The sequence below is a fragment of the Delphinapterus leucas genome, chromosome 3 (genome assembly GCF_059928025.1).
Source record: "Delphinapterus leucas isolate spDelLeu-1000000601 "Yukka" chromosome 3, BTC_Dleu_Yukka2, whole genome shotgun sequence".
In the NCBI taxonomy this organism is placed as follows: Eukaryota; Metazoa; Chordata; class Mammalia; order Artiodactyla; family Monodontidae; genus Delphinapterus; species Delphinapterus leucas.
The window spans coordinates 18,974,489-18,990,088 of NC_143131.1; positions in this window are offsets into that span (position 1 = coordinate 18,974,489).

Below are 15,600 nucleotides of genomic sequence, written 5' to 3' on the forward strand. Positions count from 1 at the left end.
AAATCAATCAATGTGATAAACCATATTAATAAACTGAAGGAGAAAAAACATATGATCATCTCAGTAGATGTAGAAAAAGCTTTTGACAAAATTCAACACCCATTTATGATAAAAACCTCCAGAAAGTAAGCATAGAGGAAACCTACCTCAACATAATAATGGCCATATATCACAAACTGACTGCCAACATCATTCTCAATGGTGAAAAACTGAAACTATTTCCTCTAAGATCAGGAACAAGACAAGGTTGCCCACTCTCACTATTATTATTCAACATAGTTTTGGAAGTTTTAGCCACAGCAATCAGGGAAGAAAAATAAATAAAAGGAATCCAAGTCAGAAGAGAAGAAGTAAAACTGTCACTGCTTGCAGATGACATGATACTATACATAGAGAATCCTAAAGATGCTAACAGAAAACTACTAGAGCTAATCAATGAATTTGGTAAAGTAGCAGGATACAAAATTAATGCACAGAAATATCTTGCATTCCCATACACTAATGACGAAAAACTGAAAGAGAAATTAAGGCAATACTCCCATTGACCATTGCAGCAAAAATAATAAAATACCTAGGAATAAACCTACCTAAGGAGGCAAAAGACCTGCATGCAGAAAACTAGAAGACACTGATGAAAGAAAGATGATAGAAACAGATGGAAAGATATACCCTGTTCTTGGATTGGAAGAATCAACATTGTGAAAATGAATATACTACCCAAAGCAATGTACAGATTCAATGCAATCCCTATCAAACTACCACTGGCATTTTTCACAGAACTAGAACAAAAAATTTCACAATTTGTATGGAAACAGAAAAGACCTCAAATCGCCAAAGCAATCTTGAGAAAGAAAAATGGAGCTGGAAGAATCAGGCTCCCTGATTTCAGACTATATGACAAAGCTACAGTAATCAAGACAGTATGGTACTGGTACAAAAACAGAAATACAGATCAATGGAACAGGATAGAAAGCCCAGATATAAACCCATGTACATATGGTTACTTTATCTTTGATAAAGGAGGCAAGAACATATATTGAAGAAAATACAGCCTCTTCAATAAATGGTGCTGGGAAAACTGACCAGCTACATGTAAAATAATGAAATTAGAACACTCCCTAAAACCATACATAAAAATAAACTCAAAATGTATTAAAGACCTAAATGTAAGGCCAGACACTATCAAACACTTAAAGGAAAACATAGGCAGACACTCTATGACATAAATCACAGCAAGATCCTTTTTGACCCACCTCTTAGAGAAATGGAAATAAAAACAAAAATAAACAAGTGGAACCTAATGAAACTAAAAACCTTTAGCAAAGCAAAAGAAACCATAAACAAGACGAAAAGACAACCTTCAGAATGGGAGAAAATATTTGCAAATGAAGCAACTGACAAAGGATTAATCTCCAAAATGTACAAGTAGCCCATGCAGCTCAATATCAAAGAAACAAACAACCCAATCCAAAAATGGGCAGAAGACCTAAATAGACATTTCTCCAAAGAAGATATACAGATTGCTGTCAAACACATTAAAGGATGCTCAACATCACTAATCATTAGAGAATGCAAATCAAAACTACAATGAGTTATTACCTCACACTTGTCAGAAAGGCCATCATCAAAAAATCTACGAACAATAAATGCTGGAGAAGGTATGCAGAAAAGGGAACCCTCTTGCACTGTTGGTGGGAATGTAAATTGATACAGCCACTATAGAGAACAGTATGGGGGTTCCTTAAACAACTAAACATAGAACTACTATATGACCCAGCAATCCCACTACTGGGCATATACCCTGAGAAAACCGTAGTTCAAAAAGAGTCATGTACCACAATGTTCATTGCAGCACTATTTACAATAGCAAGGACATGGAAGCAACCTAAGTGTCCATCAGCTGATGAATGGATAAAGAAGATGTGGCACATATATACAATGGAATATTACTCAGCCATAAAAAGAAATGAAATTGAGTTATTTGTAGTGAGGTGGATGGACCTAGAGACTGTGATACAGATACAGACTGTGAAATAAGTCAGAAAGAGAAAAACAAATACCATATGCTAACATATATATATATGGAATCGAAAAAAGAAAAAATGGTTCTCATGAACCTAGGGGCAGGACAAGAATAAAGCCCAGATGTAGAGAATGGACTTGAGGACACAGGGAGGGGGAAGGGTAAGCTGGGATGAAGTGAGAGAGTAGCACTGACATATATACACTACCAAATGTAAAATAGATAGCTAGTGGGAAGCAGCAGCATAGCACAGGGAGATCAGCTTGGTGCTTTGTGACCACCTAGAAGGGTGGGATAGGGAGGGTGGGAGGGAGATGCAAGAGGGAGGGGATATGGGGATATATGTATACATATAGCTGATTCACTTTGTTATACAGTAGAAACTAACACAACATTGTAAAACAATTATACTCCAATAAAGATGTTAAAAATAAATACATAGATAAATGCAAAAAAGCATTAAAAATTTTAAAAATAAAATGCTAGAGAAACATAAGGATTACACGGAATAGTAATCCTTTTTTAATATTTTTATATTATAAAATATAACCCAAACAAAATAAATTCAGATAAAATTATAAGGATGATGTTAATAATAATTATGAAACCAGCAAAATTTTATATTTATTGAATATTTAACATGTGCCTCACTCAATTAAGTGATTTATACACTGTATCTCATTTAATTCTTAAGGTAATCTTGTCATATAAATACTGTTATTATCTTCATTTTCAGATAATAAAAACTAAGGTTTAGAGAGGTGTTATGGGCTGAATTATGTGCCACTCAAATCCATATATTGACATCCCAACACTTGGTGCCTCACAATGTAACTGATTTTGGAGATCAGGTCTTTAATAGGTGATTAAGTTAAAATGAGGCAGTCAGGTTGGGACCCTAATCCAATATGACTGGTGCCCTTAGAAGAAAAGGAAGAGACACCAGGGATGTGGATACACAGAAAAAAGGAATTCATTCGTAAGCCAGGGGGAGAAGATTCAGGAGAAACCAAACCTGCCAACACCTTGATCTTGGACTTTTCTCCAGAACTGTAAGAAAATCAATTTTTGTTGTTTAAGTCACCTAGTGTGTGATTTATTGTTATTGCAGTCCGTCTCAAACTAAAAGGAAGGAAGGTAATTCACCCAAAAGTTACAAAAATCATGAGTGAAAGAGACAGCGTTAGTGTTTACACCAGAATTGGTTAACATCAGAACCAACACTTGTATCCCCAACATTCCTTGCAGTTTGAATACTTCCATGAGGTATCAACCCCTTTGGTTATGTACTTTCCTCTGTATCAATTATTGTTCAACAATAAAAATGCCATAAGCTTATTTCCCTGTATTACAATTTCAATTTAGATCACAAATTCACTCTCAAACATCTGTTGACACTGGATATCTGAATTAAAATGATTCAAGTAACATGGTTTGTTTGGTATGTTATCATCTGACTTACTCTTCCAAATGGTTAAAAATTCCTCTGAATGTAGGAAGTAAGCTGCTGAAAACTCAAAATAGCATATATGGAGAATTTGCAAAGATGATCACATTTTTATGTAAATTTATATAATTTGGGTCATTCATATTTCTGTTTCCAGCCAAGGCTCTCCTCTGGGTTTCAAACTGCTTACTTGACATCACCAAATTTAAGATGATCAAATTAACACACATATGCAATTAAAATAGATTCTTATATTTAGGGTCAATATTTCAGTTCCTGTCTAATGTTAACAAACCTACAATAACTTGAAAGTCTTTGGTTACATGAAATATCATTAATAATAGAGGATGTTCTATAGATCAAATGACAATTATACATATTTCAAATTTATATTCCAGTGTTGTGTTACCAATGATTCATGTTATTGAATCCATTTATGTTATTTATGTTTGGCTCATCATTATTATCATAAAATAGAGCTAAAGGAAAATAACAAGAACAGTCAATCTAGCTGTCAAAATACAACTCAAGCTTTCCTTCATAATTGAAGATCTGTCCAAACCAGTTGTGTACCTAGCAAGCATCTACAAGAAAAGTTTGCTTTTGGTTATCCATACCTAAATCACTATTTCAATAAAATAAAAACTACAGCAATTTCCTACAATGGAGATATATCACAAATTTAAATAGTAGAAACTATTGAGACTATCAAATGATCAATTAATTTAGGACCCCTGGCCATCTTGAAAATGACTTTTAATGTGTATTATTATTTATCAGTCATTTAAAAACATTTACTTTTCGTGCTGATGATAATTTCCTGGCAGCAGTAGGGAGTGGGGCTGGGAGGGGAGGGAGTCTCATTTCTTCACTTTCTTTACTCTTTCTCCCATTTGGCTTTGTACACGCATAGAGAAAAGAGATTCACACTCCATTCTCTCCTCCCTTTGTTTGGGGGAGTAATTTTGGAAAAATCATGAGAAGATAATGTTAATAAGCTTTTCTCAAAAAATAAATATACGCTCAATTTTTGGCTAGTAGCTTTTTGTCTCTTTGTTCTTGGCTTTTTCTATCTCTTCAAGAGGGGTTCATTCTAGACAAACACAAGATTGCTATGATCCCATTGAAATTTTCAACACAGTACACTATAGGAAGAATTCTTCCCTGATTCTATAAAAATTTGAAGAGGAATCTAGTGATATACAAAAAAATAACGTATTTGTTACCATACTACTGCATGTTTATATAGGCAAAATGAACTTCGGTTTGTTGTTACATTTCACATTTAGGTGCTTAGTCAAAATTTTTTTTTTTTTGCTAATTTCTACATATTTCATGAGTGATACATGAAGATAACCTCAAAACTACAGTAAAAGAGAAATGTGAGATTTAAAAGACCAATTCATCATCATACTCTATTTAACATGCTCTTTTTCATAAATAAAGCACTACCCATAGTTGGTAGAGATCAGTGGTTCTCAACTGGAGATGATTCTTGCCCCTGGAGTGCATTTGCAGACATTTTTGATTCCCACAGTTGGAGGGAATGGAGGCTGCTACTGACTTCTAGTGTGCTGAAGCCAGAGATGATGTTCAGCATCCTATAAGGCACAGGTCAGCCTCATAACAAAGTGCTAGTCCCAACTCTGGCATATATCTTTCCATTCTTTCTTTCTTAGATTGCACTTATACATATGGATGTGAATGTTTTGTTCACTGCTGTATATCTATATTTAAGGAAGTATCAGGAACATAGTAGGTATATTATACCTATTTGTATTATATCTGTGTGAATTCTACTCAATCATTAAGACTTAAAGGTTAATATATTATTTGACTTCTAAAACTACTTTTAAAATGTCTCTTTAGAAAAAAATTAGGAACTTCTCAATTTTATAAAATAGTAATCTTAGCTTTTTAGAAGTTCACTGTAGCATAAAGACCAAATAGATGTTTTGATTTTTTTAAAATAAAAATACCCAGCTTTTCTATGACTGCTGGACTTCTGTTTATCAATTATAAGATCTGTCAAATCTATGAGTCATATTAGACCATTTCTGCCCTTTCAATTGTTCCAGTATTATTTTACTCTATGATTGGAGTGCCTGAACTTCACAGTATTCATCAATAACCCTCTCCACCTCAAGAACTTGTGAGAGAGATGACAGACATATCATGAAAATGTCATCTTTCAGGGAACAAGATTATGATACATGGTGAATAAATGAATAGAAATAGAAAAAGCAGAGAGTTATTTTCAGATCTGATGGATCTTCTGGTTATATTACATGTGCTTTCTAATACCAAACTAAAAGAGCTACTCTAAGAAAACTACAAATACAAAATTCTCACTTTTTTTACTTTAACAATTTTAGCTGCAAACTGCAACTAACTGCTATAATATTCAGTAGAAAGCTAACTTCTTTCTCACTTGAATCTTGTTTCTTTGCAATGTAGATAATTACAATTATTTCTTTTTCATGCCATCAATATTCTATTGCAATATTACTGAATCTGACAGATGTAAAATCATCTTTTTTTTGAAATTAATGGACCTTCCAGACAAAAATTAAGGACTTTTGAGTAATTGTAATAATTTAATACATTTTAAATTTGTTATATAACACAATGTCTCTCATGGCCTGCACCTGCAAAAAAGAAAGACAAAAAAAACAAACAAAAAAATCAGAAGGAAAGACAGACGGGAAGGTAGGAAGACAGAGAGAAAGAAAAGGGAGAGAATCAACAGGAAGAAATATATTTAATGAGAAATGTGAGGCAACAGAAGCATATTTTTTTTTGAGAGTTATGTTTTATTTGGCGAGAATTTTTAGGACTTCAAGCTTGGGAGGCAGCATTTCAAGTAACCCTGAGAGAACTGCTACGAGGAGGTATGGGGAGGAGCCAGGATATATGGGAGTTTTGCAACAAAGGGCAGGTAGTCTGAACATCAAAAGATTACTGTTAATTAAAGAAAACCAGATATGTCAAGTTAAGGAGTTTAATGCTTTTCTATATATGGGATGATGCAAAAGTCTGGGCAGAATTTTTTTTAAATCTCAATGTTGGTAATATTTTCAGATGGGTGAGAGTAAAGTTAACTCTCAAATTGCACATTTTTTTCCTTAAAGAATAGTAGCACTTCAGCACTTTTCACTGTTGTCCAAAAAAAAGGCTTAAATACAGCTGCTTCTTGCTGAATCACAGCTTTCCATGTGTGTCACTAAATCCATTTGATAGCAATTCAATGGTCTAACAGTTTGTACTGGTGGTTACTGACTGCTGGATGTGCAATGGTGGTAGATCATGAATGAATTTGTACCAGTTTATCATGCAAGGAGAAAAATGAGGGCACAATCAGTATTTTTCCATGACGCTAGTTATTTAATTTGAAAGTAGTGATCTTTACCTGATTTTATACCTATGCTATTCTATAATATTAAAATGTCTTTTGTATTGTTGATATGTTGTGTTTTTCTTACTTATCGAAAGAATAGATTGCAAACCTATATTAGTTCTTACAATTCTTTTGAAAAATTAGAGTGTGTGATATTCATAGTATATTAGGTCATGATTTGCATTAGTAAAATATGCCAGGACACTATATTGCACCTCCTTTTTTGTCTCAGTTACATACTGCTTGTGAGTATTATTGCATTTGAAAACTTTTTTCAGCCATTGCAGTTTTAACGATATTACCTGATTTTTTGGCTTATTTTTAATATGAATGAAAACAAAAGGGAAAATTGGACCCTGTTATAATTTTATTCTACTCATTAATGCATGCTCACAATATAATTAGTATTCTGAGTATTATTCATTAACTAGATGGCTGATATATTATGGGCTCAGAGTTGTGTTGAAGTATAAGAAGAGAAGGCAACTTTATAAATAATGGTATTACATAATATTCATAGAAAATAAAATTTTTACTACAGTATTCAAAAGTATTACTTAGATTTCTCTAAGACATGTATTTCCTATATTAGTCACCACTCTAATTCCTTGCTTTACTTTCCTATAGATTATCTAAGCTATATTTAAAACATTTATACCTTCAGATTTCAAAAATACTTAAAAATTGATATTCTCTTCTGTTATATAAGTGAACTAAAGATGGCTTCCGTGTATTGATCCTTAGGTTACTTCTTCACTGTATGTTAAGACTCATTTGCTCAAAAGCCCACTGATAACAAGCTAAATTTTTTTTCACGTGCAAGTATTTCCAAAATAGTCCAAACACGCAGATTTTTAGCCATTTAGAGCCTGCCTGTTTTGCATACCTCATGAAATTTCACCCAGTATCTGCAGGCTATTCATAAGATAGAGTCTTATAGTTATAAGACCCTAACTTGGGATGACCTTTTTGAGCTCTCTGACCCAAAGATGACCTGACATTATGCTGAGCACATCATCTACACATGTAAGCTCACTCTTGGGTCCCCATTTTCCCAGAGGTCTCTTACCTTATTTCCCTTCTGGGTGATGGCCCCCAATGCCTGCTGTGGCCTCTGGATAATCTCGTGCTGTGAAGAATTTCTCCTGCCATGAAACCCTGTCCAAACATTTCCAAGAAAAGCTTTATGTGTGGTACTGGCTCTTTTGTTCATATATTTTTCCTTGATCAGCCCTCAAATTCCTTAAACTAAAACCTCTTACATCTTCATAAGTGCGTTTGAAGAAAATAAAATCTCTTTGTTAAACATGAGGCAGTAAAATATAAAGGCAGTAAAACATATTTTGAGCTTTGTAACAAAGTAGACCTTTTAACAGATTTTAAAATCTCTGAGTCTCATTTGCTACAGATTTATAAAAAACAGAGCAGGCAACAAAATAATGAGTTAATTGGGGCCTTGTGAGAGCTAAATGAATCTAAATTGGATAACATATGTATGTATGCATTTATGTATAAAGATAATATATGTATGCATGCATTTGTGTATGAAGATTACATATTTATGTATGAAGATATGTATGCATTTATTTATGTGTGAAGATGTATGGCACAATTATTATTCCCAAATATGTAACTTAATTTAATTTAATATAATCTCCACACTAACTCTGAGTCTTTACATATTCCACTTTCTATGATACACCTCCTTTTCAATGTCTAATAGGCACTTCAAACCTGAGATATCCAAAACTGAACTCCTGATTTCCATTCTTGCTCAGGCAGCTTTTCTGCTACCTTACGATTTCTGAAAATTAAAACTTGCTTAAGCTAAAACACTGATGTTATTCTTGACTCCTCTCTCACAACACACTTTGAAACCATTAGCCAATCTTGCTAATGTTATCTCAGAAAGTAATGAGAATTGGACCCTTCTGACTAAATGAACTTTTGTTGGCTGCGATGGGTCTTAGTCGCGGTACGCGGGATCTTCGTTGAGGCATGTGGGATCTTTCGTTGGGGCATGTGAGCTCTTCGTTGTGGTACGCAGGCTTCTCTCTAGTTGTAGCACGTGGGCTCCAGAGTGCGTGGGCTCTGTAGTTTGTGGCACACATGATTAGTTTTCTCATGGCATGTGGGACCTTAATTCCCTGATCAGGGATCAAACCCACGTCTCCTGCTTTTCAAGGCGGATTCTTTACCACTGGACCACCAGGGAAGCTCCTAAATGTACTTCTAATATACTTTTAGCATCATCTTTCACATGGTGAAATAGTTTCCTATTGCTACTGTAATAAATTACCACAAATTTAGTGACATAAAATAACACATGTGTTATAATTCTGGGAATCAGAAGTCTGAAATGGATTCCACTGGATTGGAACCAAGATGTTGGCAGGGCCATGCTCTCTCTGGAGGCCCTAGGGAGAGAATCTATTTCCTTGCCTTTCCTGGTTACTAGGTGCTGCCTGCATTCTTTGGTTCATGGCCCCTCTCACCATCCTCAAAGCACATCATTACTACATCTGTTTCCTTTCATTGTCACATATCCTCTCCTACTCTTGAACCTCATGATGCCCCCTTGTTATAAGGACCCTGTGATTACATTGGTCCCACCCAGATAATCCATACTCACTTCCATATCTCAACATCCTTAACTTCACATTTGCAAAGTCGCTTTTGCCACATAGAGTAACATTCACAAATTTCATGCTTTAGAACATGAATATTTGGGAGAGGGTTATTATTCAGCCCACCAAACATGAATTTTTGCAATAGCCCCCAAATATGCTTCGTGCTTCTACCCTTGTGCTCTGTACTCTGGTCTCTACAAGGCAGTGAAAGTGATGCTTTTAAAACACAAAGAATGTTATATCACTGTTTTCAAAACCAACCAATTGCTTCTCATCTAAAATAAGCTAAAGTTTTTACCATGGCTGAGGCCCCGTGTGATGGCTCTTCATCATCTCCCTGTGGTCCCGTCTCCCAACATTCTATTCCTCACTCCACTCCAGTCACACTCTCGCCCTCTCCAAACTTGGGACACTTTCTGTTCTCTCTTCTGGTAGCTCTTTTCCAGATTGACACAGGACTGTTTCTCCCACTTCCCTCAGCGGAGTGTCTGCTCAATTGTCACCATTATGAAGAGGCCTTTTCTTACTACTCTAAATAAAATAGCAGTGCTTTTGAACCTTCAGAACTCCTTTGATGAATTTCCCATGATTTATTTAACTCCATGGCACTTATTAGCAGTTAAAATATGTTTACTGTTATTTGTTGTTGCTATTGTTTAGTTCATATTTGTTTACTATCAGTCTTTCCAGAATCCTCTGTCATAGGAGAAACATTGTAGATATTGTTCACCTGTGCATCCCAAGCTCTTATAACAAGCTGGGCATGAGGAGAGCACTTGATAAATATTCCTGGAATGACTGAAATATTATTTATTCCATTCTTAATATCTCCAGAGTTCAAATACTTAAATGTAATAGTATTGGTACAACATATCCCAAATCAATATGGTAAGTATGTATGAATTATTGAGGCAGCCACTTATTACTCTAATACTATTTGATACCCAAATATTTCTGGCAATTGTACTAGTTTCCTAGGTTTGTCCAAACTAAGTGCCACAAACTTTGGGTGGCTTAAAACAGTGGAAATGTATTATCTCACATTTCTGGAGGATATAAGTCCAAAATCAAGCAGAATCATGCTTCCTCTCACAGCTGTAGAGGGATCCTTTGCTGCCTCTTTCTAGTTTTTGTTGGTAGCTCTCATCCTCTGCTTTCTTTGTCTTGTAGCTGCATCCCTCCAGTCTCTGCCTCTGCCATCATGTGGCATTCTTCTGTGTGTCTCCACTTTACATGACTGTCTTCTTATGAGAATGCAAATTATTTTGGACTATGGACGAATCCTACTCCAGTATGCAATCACCTTAATTAATTAATTACATCTACAATGACCCAATTCCAAATTAGATCACATTCTGAGGTAAGGGAAGTTAGGGTTACAACATATCTTTTTGAGTGACATAACTTAATGTATAACAGTGATTATAGTGATTCCCAAATGTATAAGCCACTGTTTAATATATATCAATACTTTGCATATTTTTATCTAATTAGATTTTTAAAAATTTCTCGAGTTTTGATCCAAGTTTGTTAATAGTGAATGTTTTGAAGATCCTGAATATTGAATATGGTTGCAGTTATTTAGGTTATTAAAGATGTTAATATTATCATCACGTTATCTCTCCATGAGGAAATAAATTACACGCTCATGATTATCTTATTTACATATGTACATTCACTTTTGCTAAAACCTACATCTTTTTAAACTTTATGCTAATAGCAATTTCATAGTAAAAATACTTATTTCAGTAAATAAACATAAGGCACTCAGAAGTCATAGAATTGCAGGTGTGTGATATATTTTGATAGAGACATTTCAATAGTAGAGACATTCTTGTGGGATATATATTTATTTTTTTCAGTGTATTCTAAATGGAATAACTTGGCTGAGGAAAAATATTATTATTAAAATGTTTTCTTTGCCTTAAGTTCACATAATCAAGAAACTCCTGGGTTCTTTATCAAAGCCCTTGGCTTTGCTTGTGACAAACATCACAACTACCAGTACATTTTAAAGTCAGTTTCTTATTGTCTAATATTTGTATATAGGTTTAGTTGGAAAAAAAATAGGAAAGTTCAGTCATGATCTTTATGACTAAAATGACTGCAATTCAGCCCATGAGTATAAAATATTATAATAATAAATTAAGCTCATTATTTTGGTCTACGTACAATGAATTTAATTCATAGGCAAAAATGAAGATATACAAGTCAAAAGAATTCAACAAAATAGGACTTGCCTTTAAAAGTGTGCTACCTCTAGAATTCTAGGTTCATAAACCCATTCTACTTCTCTACAAGTTGCCTCTTGTTCTTGTCATCTGCATTAAAACTAGGCTCTTTATTCCTAAACAGTACTTGTGATTGACCCATTGGCCAAACAAAAGTAATATTATTAATTGCTTGGTGGGGGAAGCAGGGGTCATGAGTCCTTGAAAATGTACGTATTATAAAACTATGCTTCATTTTCACTCACCAATGAATTGGAAGAAGACATAGGAAGCCTATTTATTAGATTTGCAAAGTTATGAAACTGACAGGTTATAAATATTCTGTAAAATAGACTCTCCATCTTAAAATATCTGAATAGGTTAGAATGAGGAGATGGATTTTAACAAGATGACCTTAAAATAAGTTTACATGCAAGGTGGTAAATCTTTTTCTTGGAATTAAAATTCTAAAGGAGTAATTACATATGGGTTTGTGAGAAGAGAAGATATATGTTAGTGAAAGGATCTTATGAATTGTAGGACTGTCATATGAAATGATATATTTGCATTAGTATGCTCAGGTATATGCTGGAAAAGCACTTAGTGAGTGATAAAACCTCAGAAATTTCAGGACCTTTTGCTCTAAACATGCACCCTATACTTGGCCATCTAATTTTTAGGACTATAATGGTTTGTTTAAAGCAAGAATAATAATATTGTACTCTGTGATTATAACATAGAGTTAAGTTGAATGAATGACAACATTCATTCATTCATTCAAATAGGAGAAGGAAGGGAGAAATTGGAAATAAATGTAGTAAGGTACTTGCACTACATGTGAAGAAGTATAGTGTTACTTGAATTTAGAATGAGATTAGTTAAAAATGTATATTGGAAACTCTAGGCAACCATAAAAAATTAAAAGAAGAATTATTGCTACACAAAGAGAACAGACAAAATGGAATCATATAAAATGCTCAACTAAAACTAGTGAAGCTAGAGCAGGAGCAAAGAATAGCAAAGACTCAATGCAATAAATTTAAAAACAACTATAAACATGGTACATATTAAAGCAATTATATCAAACATGACTTTAAATACAAATGATATAAATATATCAGTTAAAAGATAGAGCTTAAAAGAGTGGAAAGAGAAACAAGACCCAAAATACGTTGTCTGAAAGATCCCCCCTTTAAATATAATGACAAAGATAGTTAAAAGTAAAGAGTTGGAGGAAGTATGCCATGGTAATACTAACCAAAAGAAAAATGGAGTTCATATGTTAATTTAAGATAAAATAAATTCTAGAATAAGAAAAAATATTAGGGAAAGAGAAGGGCATTGCATAACAATAAAGAGGTCAGTTATCCAAGAAGAAAAAACAATTGTTAATATGTATCAACATAACTACAGAGCATCAAAATACATGAAGCAAAAATTGATAGAACTACAAAGATAAACAGACAAATCCACTATTAGATGGGAAATTCAACATATTTCTATATATTCAAACAGATATGTTTGATACATGTAAACAGAAAAGCCCCAAAAATCAACTGGATCTAATTGACATTTATAGAATATTTCATCGAACAACAGCAGAATACATATTCTTCTCAAGCTAACATGGAACATTTACTAAGGTAGACTACACTTTTGGGCCGTAAGACATGCCTTAACAAATTTAGAAGACTAGAGATCATACAAAGTATTTTCTCAGGACATAAAGGAATTGAACTAGAAATTATTAACACAAAAAGATAGCTGGAAAAACCTCAGAAAAATGGTGATTAAAAAGTACTCTTTTAAGTAACATAGGTGTCAAAGAAGTAGTCTTAAAAGAAATTAAAGAAAGAAAATTTCTAGCTAAATTAAAGTAAAAATTCAATGTTACAAAATTTGTGGGATACAGTGAAAGCAGTGCTCAGGAAAATTTATAGTATTACAAAAACATATTAGAAAAGAAGAAAGATATTCAATCAATAACCTCAGCTTCCACTTTAGAAACCCAGAGAAAGAAAATCAATTTAAACCTAAAGAAATCAGAAGAATAAAGAAGTAAAAGAATGTGATTAAAAGAATAAAGAAGTAAAATTAGAGCAGAAATAATAAAATTGAAAATAGTCAAACAATAGAAAAATCAACAAAATGAAAGTGTTTCTCTAAAAAAATAAAAGATTTTTTCTTTTACAAAACATCTTGAAACACTAATCAAAGATTTAAAAAAAAAGGTATAAGAGGGCTTCCCTGGTGGCGCAGTGGTTGAGAGTCTGCTTGCTGATGCAGGGGACGCGGGTTCGTGCCCCGGTCTGGGAGGATCCCACATGCTGCAGAGCGGCTGGGCCCGTGAGCCATGGCCACTGACCCTGCGCGTCCGGAGCCTGTGCTCCGCAATGGGAGAGGCCACAACAGTGAGAGGCCTGTGTACCGCAAAAAAAAAAAAAAAAAAAAAAAAGTATAAGAGAGCTTACCACTACCAATCACATGGACAATAAAAAGATAGTAAAGTAATATTATTAACTACTTTATGTCCACAAATTTGATAATTTACATGAAGTAGACCATTTCTTGAAAGGTGCAAATTACTAAAACCCATATAGGGAGAAATAAATAATTTGAATATCTTTATGTCTTTTAAAGAAAATGAATCCATAATTAATGACCTTTTCAAAAAAGCAAATACTAGGCCCATATGGTTTTACTGGTAAATTCTACCAAACATTTAAAGAAAAAAGTACTTATAAAAGTGTAAAACTTCCTAAAATTTATAAAGATTATCCATAAAAGGCTTCAGCTAACATCATACTTAACACTGAAGGACAAAATACTTTCTCCATAACATCTAGAACAAAGCAAGAGCATCTTTTCTCAACACAAGTATTCAACATCATACTGGAAGACTTTGCTAGTGCAATAAGACAAGTAAAACATTAAAAAAAAAATACACTGGAAAGGAAGAAATGATATTGTCTTTATTGGCAGATGGCCTGATTGTCATTGGAGAAAATCAAAGAAGCTACATATAAAGTCCCGGAGCTAAGAAGGGAGTACAACAGGGTTACAAGTGCATGGTCAATGTGCAAATGCCAATTGTTTTCCCATCTACCAACAATAAACAATAGGAATTTGAAAATTTTAAAAAGCAATTGGTTTTACAATAACATTAAAATAATTAAATATTTTGATATGAATGTAATGATATATGTACAGAATTTCTATATGGAAAACTGCAAGAGATTGACAAAGAAATCAAAGTTCTAAATAAATGGGAAGATATTTCATGTCCATGGATAGGAAAAATCAATATTGTTAAGATGTGATTCTTCCAGACTTGATCTATAGATTCAACACAATCACGGTCAGAATCTCAGCAAGCTCTTTTGTAGATTTCAATAAGCTGATTCTCAAATGTATACGGAAAAGCAAAAGATCTAGAAGAGCCAGCAGAGTACTGCAGAAAAAATGTTGGAGAACTCACATTACCCCATTTTGAAACTTATTATGTTGCTACCACAATAAAATAAATATGGTACTGGTTACAGAATAGACCCATAGTTCAATAGAACTGAATAGAGGCAAGCTATAGATCCATACAAATATAGTCAACTGATTTTTGACAAAGATGCCAAGGCAATTCAACAGAGAAAGGACAGTTTTTTCAATAAATTATGTTGGAAAAATTGAATGTCCATATGCAGACATATGAAAGTAGACACAGACCTTAAAAGTTAAATAAAATTAAACTAAAAATGAATCATAAATGTAAATATAAAATGAAAGACTATAAAACTTCTGAAAGTAAATCTATCTGAACTTAGGTTTGTTAATGAATTTTAGATTCAACCTCAAAAGCATGATCCATGAAAGGAAAAGAGTAATAAGTTGGACTTTAT